We start from the raw sequence: 12,562 nt of genomic DNA, 5'->3' as shown, positions 1-12,562 counted from the left end.
TGAATTCCCTGTACCTTTTTTTTAACCAGTTGAAGTTCCACTGATGCAGACAAAAATGTGACATATTACTGAGGAGGAAAAAAAATCCCTGGCCTTGCCTAATCCATGTAATCCTGCTGGCGAGGAAGTGTGGGTTTCAGCCGTGTTCCTGGATTTTGTTACTGTCAGAGGAGAGTGATGAGGTGGAGGGGGAATTACTGAGCATGATGGTCAGCTCCATTTGGCCCGGCTTCTCTTCCACATGCGCACGCTGGCCACACCGCAACACAATCACCGAAACGGCCAATCCCGCGCCAGCCGCCAAAGCCCCGAACTGGGCCCTGCACCGCATGGGAAACAGCAAAAATTATATCATTTTGCTGAAATTCTGGAAATTTGGACAATGTTAAAATTCCATTGGGGGATTCCTGCTTCACGCCTTACAACCTGTTTATTTTATTTCCAGCCCAGCCAGGAATCTGTACAGCCTTCGATTAAATCATTGTCCTGTAGCTAAGCCCATGAGCCCATTGAAGAGGTATTATTGAGCAAACATTAGTTTAGGCTAACATTAGTTTCTCCATGATATCCCACCAAGAATGAAGCCACCTCAGTCCGCTAGTGGATACAGACCATGCTCTGATCCAGACATTAGTGGTTGTTGCGTTCTGCAGATATTTTATGAGATATTTACAATACTTTATTCCAGTTTTATGGCAGAAACAGCAGCACTGCAGCACACTGAAATAGCATTAAGGATTTTCAAAATGGTAAATAATTAATATGGACAAAAAAACTGCCTCAGTATAGCCTCAGACCAGCTTGCCCTTGACTGCTTTCACTGCAGAAATGTTCCCGATGTTAAACTCTTCAGTAGATAGCTGCAATCAATCATCATTTAAAGAAATTAACACTGATGAAGACTGAATCATTGCTCATGAATTCCTGATGACATTACATTGTTGAGGTGAGGTAATGGTATATTTATGTTTAACACTTTCATGTCAACAGAATAGTAAATACACAGGTAAACATTTAGTAACAAAGCATATATGGTCAAAACCCTACTGTTAAAATCAGCACAAACTGCATATACATATTTAAAGATAACTACTTTTTTTATTCTGAGAAATTTGAGAGTGTCATCTGAGCTATTTCCCTGGACAGCAATGGAGACCGAAAAGTATGAAGCAATTAGATTTTGCGAGATATTCGGATGAAATGGTTACATGAAGGAATCATTCATATCATTCTCATGTACTCAGAGGACTCTTCTGGGGGACGGCTTTCCCAAGTATATAAGAAGCATTTTAGTGTAGACAAATACGAGCGTGCGATGTATATTATTTCATATACCATTACAGCAGAACAGTGTTCCTTTTCCCTACTTCCTACACTCTAGAGACCTGAGACACGTTTCCTTCTGGCAGCCCCGGCTCCACAGTTAATGGAGCTTTAAGTATCAGAGATTCATTTCCCCACAGTGTGCAGTAAAGTCTTGCTCACACACCAGCAGCTGAGAAAGAGAACGTGAATGTGCAAAGAATGCAAAAGCCTGCTATGAAATCAGATGACACAAAACCACAGCGGGGACAGGGACAGCAGTCTGAAGCAGGGCTTGTAACCAAAAGATTGCTGGTTCGATTCCCTGCTAGGGCGCTTTTGTTGTACCCTTAGGAAAGGTGCTTAATCTGCAACCGCCTCAGTAAATATTCAGCTGTATAAATGGATACAACTATAAAATACTATCTATAAATAACAGCATCTGCTAAATGACAATAATGTAATGTAATGTACTACAAATGTTGGCGGTAGAAAGGAAGATATTAAGCTGGAGTTTTAGGGACAACATCAACAGTGAGGGGACAAATGAGCCCACAGAGTGAGAACATGGCCGCCTTCGGCCTGGCCGATCCACGACTCAAACCAAGTGGCAACATTAACCTCAAGAGCCCTCTATGCAGGCCACTGCTACATCACTGCTGCTGTGTCCCACTCCAGCCAGACTCACAAAACATCCTTTTAGAGGAAATCAGGAATTACAGATCATAAACCTTTCTTCAAAAAATAAGTCTCACTCTCCCCAGAGGAGGCCAAGTTATTGCCAGTTACTGAGCAAACACTTTCCTGGAAATCTCACCCCCAGCTTCTTTTGCTCTCAGTGATCTGTGTGAAATCTAATACATTTTCCACGCAGTTGCGGCCGGGGTTTGCCCGTGTCGGTCCCCGCAGGTAGGACACAAGTTAGCCTCACAGCCTTCCCCGGCTATCACGTTTCTAAACCCTAAACCCGGGGCCCGGCTCCCATATATCTACGACTATTATCTTTCAATTAATACATCTGTCTCCATCGCAGGGGTCCGCTGCCCCGCCACCGGTCTGACCACGCCGTGAACCCCCCACATTCCTGAAAAACACAGCCGACCCGGCTCTGCAATTTGTCATGTCGGAGGCTGACGCGACAGGGTCATCGGCACCCGTGGCTGGAAGCGAGGAAAAGGCGGAGGGATGAAAGTGCACATTCAGACCGCGGGTATTGCTGGATCCTCTGTGTTTGTCTGAGGTTGTGAGGACACACCCTAGATGGCTTTATCTAATCTGCACCGGCAATCTATCCGTCTACCTGTCCGTTTATCTAAAGGCCGCGGCAATAAAGGAATATGTGCGTAATTATGTTCCGCGTCACGCTCGTTTCATAGTTTGTTGAACATACACAGATTACTTTTAAGTGCCCTACTGGCACTGATGTGTAGTGAATACAGTTATAACTGAGACACAACAAAGCAATAACCGTGTCATGTCCTCTGAGTCATGATCGATCTCTGAATCCTTCTCCAAGCAGTGGTTCTACACTCTAGTGCTGTATTCTAAAGTTATTTCATTTCAGTGAATCATCAGCTCTGACTCCCAGTTCCTAAATCTTAGGGTCTGTGGGCCATGCTGCCAACTCAGCTGTTTTTTCTCCTTTCTGGTCCTATTTCACCAAGTTCACATTCAGCAGCCAGAAATACACTGATGGCATTAGGAGACAGTCCACTGCTGGAGATTCTGAGGCAACAGCTCATTTCCTGTATTTAACACTTAATATCATGTACTAATTCTCAGGACGTCTATGACTGTTTGGGAGACTATGTCGTTTTGCTCCAGGGTCACCACTGTAGGATGGATGTGTGAGTCAGGTAGACGTGTCGCGTCTGACATTAAATTACTCCCTGATACTTCTCCAGCAGTCAGGATGCGATCTCTCTCATGTGAACTTTAGCACACTGACATCAGATTTCTGACCATAAACAGGGCATCTCTGACACAGAGGACAGCAGGATGGGTACACTTGCAGGGAGAAACAGAAGCTTCTGTATCACGGACAAATGGTCAAGTTCCTGTCAGCAGCTTCCCTTCCCCTGTATTGGTGTTATTTAGCTGGGTCCCTGGCTTCCTGCTATTTTTCATCTACTGAGGGACAACCCAGCCAGAGCCCGATGCTGTGACACCACAGGGTCAGAGCTAATGAGCGCTGTGGCTCATCTTTGCTTCAAGAACAATTAACCCATTGCATCTGCACATTGAATCCTTCCTGGTTAAAATAACACCGCCAGACAGTCAAATAGGCTACTAATAGCCAAAGGTTAAAAGGGTCAGGTCATCCAAACGCAACCCAGCTTTGCCATGGTGCATCACTTGATTATGTGCTTGGAAAAAAAAAATGATATTTGATAACAATTGTATTATAAACCAAGATTTCTTTCACACAGACTAAACCCTCATACTCACAACACCCCCCTCCTCAGCATCAGAAATCAAGTTATGGTTCCATGGTCATTATAAGTAAAGACAAGTGTTTATAACAGAGAAAATGACTGTCATAAAGCACTGCTCCTAACTGCTAGTGCTGAAGACTACACACTAACCCTCCCCACTCCCCAAGCCTGCCCCTATCGCATTGGCCTGAAACAGCACGCCAGGCTTTTCAAACACAATTGACCTTGACTTCCATTATCCCTGGTCATAATTTGTCCTTCTCACACGTTCTTTGCCTTCTCTGATATTAAGGCTTTACTTACTCACAAGGTCAAGGGCCCATGTTGTAGCGCACTTAAAGAGGGAATAACATGATACATTTCTCCCAAACATAATTCTCCTCCAGAAATCCTGCATGTAATTAGGGCTGCTGAGCTGTGCACCTCAGGAACATGCATCTGCCGCACACCAGACAGGCTCTCCCTTCAGTTCATGACCAGAGCAGGTGCTTCAGGATGCTGAGGGCTGGCAATCCCATTAGCTCCTATTAAAACCACACTACACCGCAACCCCACGCACCCTGTTTCCATTAGCGGCTACACGTCTGTACACACCGGAGAGGAATGGCTTGCATGTTTTTCGAGTAGCTTTCATAAATGATTCACTGGTTCTTATTAGTACCTTACCTGGAATATTATGGTCTGTCCCTGGCAAATGCTTTGGGGATATTATACTATGGTTGCTGTGAGGTACTGCACCCACCCATTCATTCCACTAAAATGTCACATAAAATTTTCCAATTCCCAGCCATTTCTACTTGAATAGTTTTGTGCTTTGTTTTATTTGTATTCACTATGCATAAGACCTGCACATGCACAAGACCTGTTATTGCATCTAGGCTATATTTATGAACTTAAGCTTTGTTCTTTTCAGGTGAAACCAAAGCTAATTTGAGCAAAGCTCATCTCCCATGCTGTGAGCATGAGGTCTTGATCAGGGCTCCTAAGCTGTTCCCATCCCTCCAACTCACTGCGCCCCTCAAAGGGATCTGCACCTGACCTCAGTCACTCAGTGAGGAACATTAGAGATTACAAGATTACAACCGGTTTCCCCCGAACTGGCATGACTTCATTCACGTTTCATATCTCAGTTCAGTATCTCCAGTCACTCTTCCTATTTCAGAGTACAGCACTCGACAGAAATCAAAGGAAATACAGCTATACAACAGCAGTGTTTTTACTGCCGATCTGACAGCAGAACCAAACACTAAATCCACCGTTTCCGAGAGCAAATGTTTTACCATCTGAGCCCAGCACAGCTCAACTGCAGTAAAACCACTCGTTCTGCACAGTGGGCTGTTAAACCAAAGGGGTCTTTATCAGTCCATAAATGCAATGTGCAGCCCTGCGATACTGCAAATGTGATTAATGCAAAGAGGCAGAAAAAAAGGGCTCCCATCATAAAACAGTGAGGATGAAAAATGCAGAGCTTCTCTCCTCCATTGGGTCTTCAGGGATCTCAGTGTGAAGCACCGCTGTGGGCTACTGTATATGACATTCAATACTGATGGAGGACATTGTTTCACAGCAGACCCCACAGTGCAGCCAGACCAGAAAGACCACAGTCTGGCCATGTGTAATTATGCAGGATTTCCAACACCCCCCACTGGAATTGTGGGTAGGGGAAGAAGATGGCGCGATGATTTATATTGTTGAGTAAATATGTAAAAATCAAATTTTATATTTATATTTATATAAAATAATCAAATACCCAGAACCTCTGAGCTGTCGCTATTAAAGGCAAAGGTTGCAGGTGACCGTTGTTTGTAATAAAACCGTATGTTACCCGTTTTCAAATGAAACGAAGATGATCCATCTTCATTAAACTATTTCCCTCTCTCTTACCTAACTGGCAATATGTTTCAGGAGGTCAGAGGCTATTTTTCCCCTCCCTACTTTACACCTCTGTATTTTTTTTTTTAAATAAGGCATGAATTTAAATATAGCCCAGAGCCGCTGTGCAGTGTGGCGTGTACTGGGGGAAGTCTGGTCTCGTGCTGATTGGACGCCGTTCAAGGGCATGCTTGGAGAGCTTCCCATTGGCTCCCACTGCGTGACACATTGAGAACTGACAAAAGCAAATTGAGACATTTAGCAAAGCAGCGAGAGTAGCTAGTGTTGTTTATTCAGACACCTCAGAGCCAACTGGATTGCTCGACACAACTCGAAAACAAACCCTCTGCACACTCCGAGTACCTCATTATACTGCACTTAAGGGAAAGGCTCAGCTATGCTCTTGTTATTCAGCTTATGTGAGTGTGTGTGTGTGCAGCACAAGCTTCATTTAGACTGACTGACCATTTAGAGATGTATTAAAATACTCGACACACACAAGCACAGGCCACCATGATGGTCCCAGTGTGATAAAAGGACTATTCCACTGTTTACTTTATAATCCCTCCAATCACATAGTTACAATCTACATGTGTATCAAGAGCATATGTGCATATGGGCTGGAAAGGTAGCTTCAAAAAGCATAATTAGCTAAAACATTTGGAGCAAAATAGTATAATGAAAAGGTTTTTCCTATTAGGCATCCAAAGGTAAAATGCAATGGGGCAAACAGTAATTTTGATTTCACTCTATTATTTGATGATTTATGCATCCAGGGATATCTGAAGTCAAGGCAGACTCTTTGTACTGGTTCCTGCATAAAATGAATGTCCTGTTTCCGGGAGCGCATCAGATAAATTGCTTTTTTTCATATGCTGATGTTTGTCTGAACGGACATTCTGTAATCAGTCTTCAGACCTTCAGTGAAGTTTATTCTCTCCACAGGCTCCTGGTTGTCTGAGCAGTAGTTATTTTAGGCAGCTGATTGTAACCGGACTGCAGGGAAGACCTGCCTCACCCTGAGCCAGCAGGTAAGCTGCCGAGAACATTATGCAAGAAAAATACAGCATGCAAACCTCGATCGCCCCAGCATGAATCACCATATCCAATTACACAAAGGGGAAAAGCCATCTCAGCTTTAATTGCTTTGCTCTATAAGCATACCTAACCACTAAAAGAATCTAACAGAATACAGAACATTCAAAGGAAAGCCAATAGTGTTTCTTTAGGAAATGAATTCCCTGTCAGCTATGGTGCAGCATGGGTGATGGTGAGGAGATCTGTTTTTCAGACATAGTGAGAGAGAGAGACACTGTCTGCTTGTGAGACATACATTACCATGGTGACCCAAGGCCTTTCACTGCTATGGCCTGTGAATCACAGCCCCTCACAACAGCCCTATCTTTTTTTTTTTTCAAAATCTACTCTACAGATGAAGGTGAGCATTAGAAAGCACATACATACATACATACATACACACACACACATTTTATGTCCAGTTTTGACTTTCGAATTTCTGTTTGACTTCTCTTACAGAAACATGTGAATGAATAATGCTATCGGACTGTGAAAGCCGAATTCGAGCTGTGTGTTGCTGTGGCGTATTACATTTTTGCGGTCTCGCACTACTGAGTTTCTCAGTGACCTCTGTTGACCTTTTAGGATGGAGGCGGGTTAGGAGGCAGAGTTAGTGAGTTGATGTATATGTGTATTTGTTTTCCCAGTCGAAGAAATTAAAATATATTGCTGCTTTCAGATATTATTATTTTCAGGGTTAAGGTGGCCAGGAGCATGCAGTTAGTTATAAACATAAATTTATGAACAAAATTGCCACCGAGGTAAGATGGAAGCAAAGGTAAGCACGTCAGCTGACACCATAAGTTGAAAAAATGGTTAAAACCACTGTAGTGTGGCATACATTAATATTATGCCAAGTCTCAAAGAGTGTCTCAAAAAGTGTTTTTACAGTCAAGATGAGATATTCCAGATAGCAAAGGAGTAGTATGCATACAACCAGGCAAACTAGTTCAAACTTTTTATAGGCTACACAATAATTATGATACATGCCCACTTACCCTCCCTCATCCAAAAAAGACATTTGAACACAACCCCACTTTACTTAGCTGATAGAAGACTATATTATCTGCATTAATAGAATTCATTTTTAATCCATCTTCAGTGATATAAACTATTGGAATTCGGTTTTATGAGTTTATTTTTTATTTGTTTACTCCTTTAAGGATATTCCTTTAAAATATTCATTTTGCAATGAAATTTCTTCAAGGGGTTTACATTTATGGTCTCAGTAATATTCCTATCATCATATTCCTCTATTACTAAACCATAATGGCCCATGTACTGTGCAACAATTTGGCTTTCACAATACACAATGTAGAAAATATAGTGGATCCATTAAATGGTTGTGTGAATGGATAAATGACTGACCTATGGCCTTTAACATATGCCTGTGTTTGTGAACCTGAATCGTGCAGGAACCTTGATTCCAACGGTTATTTTTGCAGTACGTTCTGGGCAGTGGCATATGAGAAACATTGTAAGATACCACGGTGTTAATACATAACAAAATCAGTGTCAGTGCATTATAGTGCTGATGAATTAAGACACAAAATACCAAGGTCTCAGCGACACTGAATACATCTACCCTCTACAACTGGAGACTGCTACTGAGGAAAACAATAGAACATGAACAAAGAAGACCACCAACAGTTGAGCTGCAATTCTGCTTTGGTCCCAGGTGTTTCAAAAAATAATTTCATCGGTATATCACATTATGAGTCCTCTTCAGTGTGTGAGTATTCACTGCTGTTGGAACACTAAAGGAAACGGTGCTGTGATTGAAACTTCTGATTACGAGATCATGCAAAAATATTAAAAAAAGATTTTCCTCCACCACAGGAATTCCGGCCTGCCTAATGAGTTCACTGATGCATTTTATAAATTCATGCCATAGGGTCAATGCGCAATAACAGTGTGCCCTTGACATTCATTCTTGGCTGGAATTACAGTATATGAGTATGCTCAATAATCCTCAATATTCAAAACCAGAGCAGCTGTCACAATCAAAGCAATTTTTATGGACCTGTAACTGTTTTCCTCATGAAACACATTTAACTATTCTTTATCGTTCATTTCATAATGTGGATTGTGTGCTCGGCTTCACCAGGGACCCTGCGGTAGATATTATCCTAACAGCGCTGACTGGAAGGGCAAAGCCAGACAGCTTTCTCAGAGAGACGTAAAATGGCAGTGGCACCATCCATATCCTCTGCTGACAGACTGCTGGCGATTATTACCAGGACAATGCCCCCGCGTGTGTCAAACAATTGGCAAATAATTGATGTCATCTTTTCCACTGTTTGTATCTGCAGAGGCCTTTAACAGTATTGCCAATATTAAACCGTCTGCACGGGAGCAGCAGGAAAAAAACAACTGAAGATGGGAGAGACACAGAGGGAGAGAAAGAGAGGGAGAGAGAGAGGAAGAGTGAGGGAGAAAGAGAGGGAGAGAGGGGGAGAGAGAGAGGAAGAGTGAGGGAGAGAGGGAGGGAGAGGGAGAGAGGGGGAGAGAGAGAGGAAGAGTGAGGGAGAGAGGGAGGGAGAGAGAGGGAGAGAGGGAGAGAGAGAGCGAGAGGGAGAGAGAGAGAAAGAGAGAGGAAGAGAGAGGAAGTGAGAGGGAGAGAGGGAGAGAAAGAGAGGGAGACAGAACGGGCAGGGGGAAGAGAGAGAGAGGGAGAGGGAGAGGGAGACAGGGGGAGAGAGACAGGGAGAAAAAGAGAGGGAGACAGGTAGCGAGAGAGAAGGAGAGAAAGGGAGACAGAGGGAGAGTGAAAGGGAGACAGAGGGAGAGTGAAAGGGAGACAGAGGGGGAAAAACATGGTAAAAACCGCAGAGCTCAGCCATTTCCCGACCGAGGACACACAGCCATCTGCACTGAGACGAGCGGCCGTATGGCCGTCATTCATCCGACGCCTTACGCGACGTGACGGCTTCTGGCTCGAGGTGCCAGTACGCGCAGGGGTGGGGGGGGGGGGGGGGGGGAAATGATGTATGCGCTTCCCGAGTCCTGTGATTACCGGTGCGGAGCCGCAAAGCAATGCTCTTCCCCCCCATCAGTTCCACCGGCTGCACAGCGGGGCCGGGAGAGGGATTCGAGGAGAGATGACTCCTGACACACCCGCACCAGCAGAGTGCATCCGCGCAAACGCCACACACCAGACACACGCAGCCGCCACAGCGCAGGAGCGAAATTGCAATTTTAATAGAGTGCCTAGCACCAGTAATTAAAAAGAATGATTTTATTTTTTCCCTTAATGTGTAAGAAAAAAGAGGAGGGGGTGGAGCGTGGAGCAAGTCTTGGCCATATTTGTATTGTTTTTTTGCACAATATCTTAACAATGTGACTGATCTATGCAGAGAATGAATGTTTTGACAAATGGATTCAAAATGGAGATCAAAAAATATCAAAATACTCCACTAACACGGTGCAATTTCACAGTATATAGGAGGTGTTCGATAGCTTTACTCTTCAAGGACCAGGGGAAAAGTCTCATGTTATCTTGAGCTGAAAACAGAGAGGTGTTTCTAACCCTAACAGATTTTACAAACCAGATGGCAAGCAGACGATGACAATACTCTAAATACATAAATATCTCCTTTCCTACCCTCTGTAAGATGATGGAGTTTCAAAGGTGCTGCTCTGGTTCTGTCAGGACCATACAGGAAATAATGTGGTTTCACAGTCCACACAGCCAGCAGAATATACATCAGACTGTGTGGTCTACAGTACCTTTACTTACAGCATGTCAGGGGAGAACTGCGCACTGCTTACAAAACAAAGTCTTATTTATCGATGGATTCACAAATTTATAAGCAGTGTAGTTTCAGACGAAGCTCACAAAGACCTCCTACCCATTAAGCTGTGTGGAGATAACGAGGAAACACCGCTGTAACAATGCAAAAGAAAAAGCCCCTGCCATCCTGAGCAGAGACAGCCTCCCTGGACAAAATACACTAAATAATAAGCAACTTTTTTATTATTATTTGCTCTACAAGGATTCATAAATCAGAGAAAAGGGCCTAACTGGTGTTTATCTGCTTTACTTAATTTGGTACCTCTGGCCCACTGCCCCACTGGTGCTAGAATTATTGTTTTTCATCCAGTGGGTGATATATAACAGCCAGGGCCCTGATTAATACAGCACAAGCAGGAAGGTAAAAAAGGGAAAGAGAGAGAAGAATTAAAACAGCAGCGGAGAGCAAAAGGCGTCCTGAACACGAGTGGGCGATGAAGGTCGTGGGAGGTCGTGGGTCATTGTGTGTGTGTGTGTGTGTGTGTGTGTGTGTGTGTGTGTTTGTGGGGGGGTCATGAGGGCTCATGGCGAAATAAAATGGATCACACAGCGGCCCGCTCCGGCCTTCCACTGAGGCTTCATTAGGCCAGACTCTCCAGAACCTTCCATGAGTACCTTTTTATTTGGGACAGAGGAATTCACCCACACACAGAATTTCCAACTTGCAGGATACAGAAAACCATCAGTGTATTAATCTCTCTTATGGGCATTGCTTTGTGCAGACTCTAAAGTTTTAAACAACTGGAGTCCCTCTGTGGGATGGAAGTACACTTTTTTTTTTCAGATCTCCTCAAAGCTATAGAAGAAGCATTCAGTGGCAAAGACCAGCATAGCCTTGGAGTGGCTTAGTAGGGAAGCTTAAAAAATGCAATCTGCTTCGCCTGTCTGCATCGCACTTCTTCATAGGCATGAGTAATGCCAGTAGTGCACGAGTAGTACAAACGATTTTCCATTTTCCAAGGAAGAATCCAGCTAGCGGGTTAGCTGGCTGGTTATCTAGCAACCTACGTCACTGAAGGAGGCGATGTTTGTTGGCTGGCAGCAAACTGTAATTTACTGACGCGTAGCTATCATCGGCGTTTTGCGTGCTGGTTGCATGGCTAGTTGTTACGCTTGTTGCTGGCGATTTTATATGTGTTGCTGTTGTAAACCCTGCTCATTCCTGTCGACCTGCATAGTGCCCATCATTAACAGGTGTGAACTGTTACACTGCTCTCGGCGAGTATTGGGGCCATGTTTGGTTGTTATTCGTATGGCGGTCGCTGATTTTAGGGTTGCCAACAAAATACGGAATCATCCAGGAATTGGAAACTAAAACACGTGTTCCGTATTGAACCAATACGGGACGCACTTTGTCCCGTATTTTTGATAATCAATTCAGTGCAAATCTATGGGAGAGAAATATTACAACCATTACCAATAATTTTGATCGCATGCAAGGTAAGAGCCATGCAACCTGCTCAACGCTCGTGTATGATCACACACACGGTAAATACGAGCACTGCTAACGCCAGTCGTTGGCCAGCGAGGTTACATATATGGGTATTATCGGGTGTCACGTCAAAGTGCACTAATTAAAAGTTTGCTTGCAAACATTGTGTAGGTTGGCCAACAACGTAACTTACCTGTCTCTCCAACCACTGCGATTTATGCGGATATCATCAGATCCAGCTCGCTGTCACATATCAAAGCATGGTGCCACAGAACATTTCAACGCCTGCAAACTGGAAGTAAAGTTCAACGTCTAAGTGATTGACCAATCACATCAAATTTTTGACTCCCGATCCCGTTTGTCCTTTCGCGAAATTCAAAACGTGTGTTAAACAGAATTGCTATTGGTATTAATAGTAGGGGTGTCTAAATGTACTGTATGTTTATAGACGTCAGACGCGTTTTAACATAATCGTAATACATCTTTAACAGCAGCCTTTGTAATACGGACTCTTTATAAGAAGGTGGTCAGGTATAATGAAGGGGGTGGGGCATGTTCCCATCCATTTCTATATCCACGATAAATCAATATAAAAAAAACGTCTTTCAAAGTATGTTTACATAAAACGGTAACCTCTTAACAGTATGCATA

This window comes from Megalops cyprinoides, chromosome 11, assembly GCF_013368585.1.
Source record: "Megalops cyprinoides isolate fMegCyp1 chromosome 11, fMegCyp1.pri, whole genome shotgun sequence".
Classification (NCBI taxonomy): Eukaryota; Metazoa; Chordata; class Actinopteri; order Elopiformes; family Megalopidae; genus Megalops; species Megalops cyprinoides.
The sequence above is the reverse complement of the archived record's forward strand: the minus strand, read 5'-3'. Positions refer to the sequence as shown.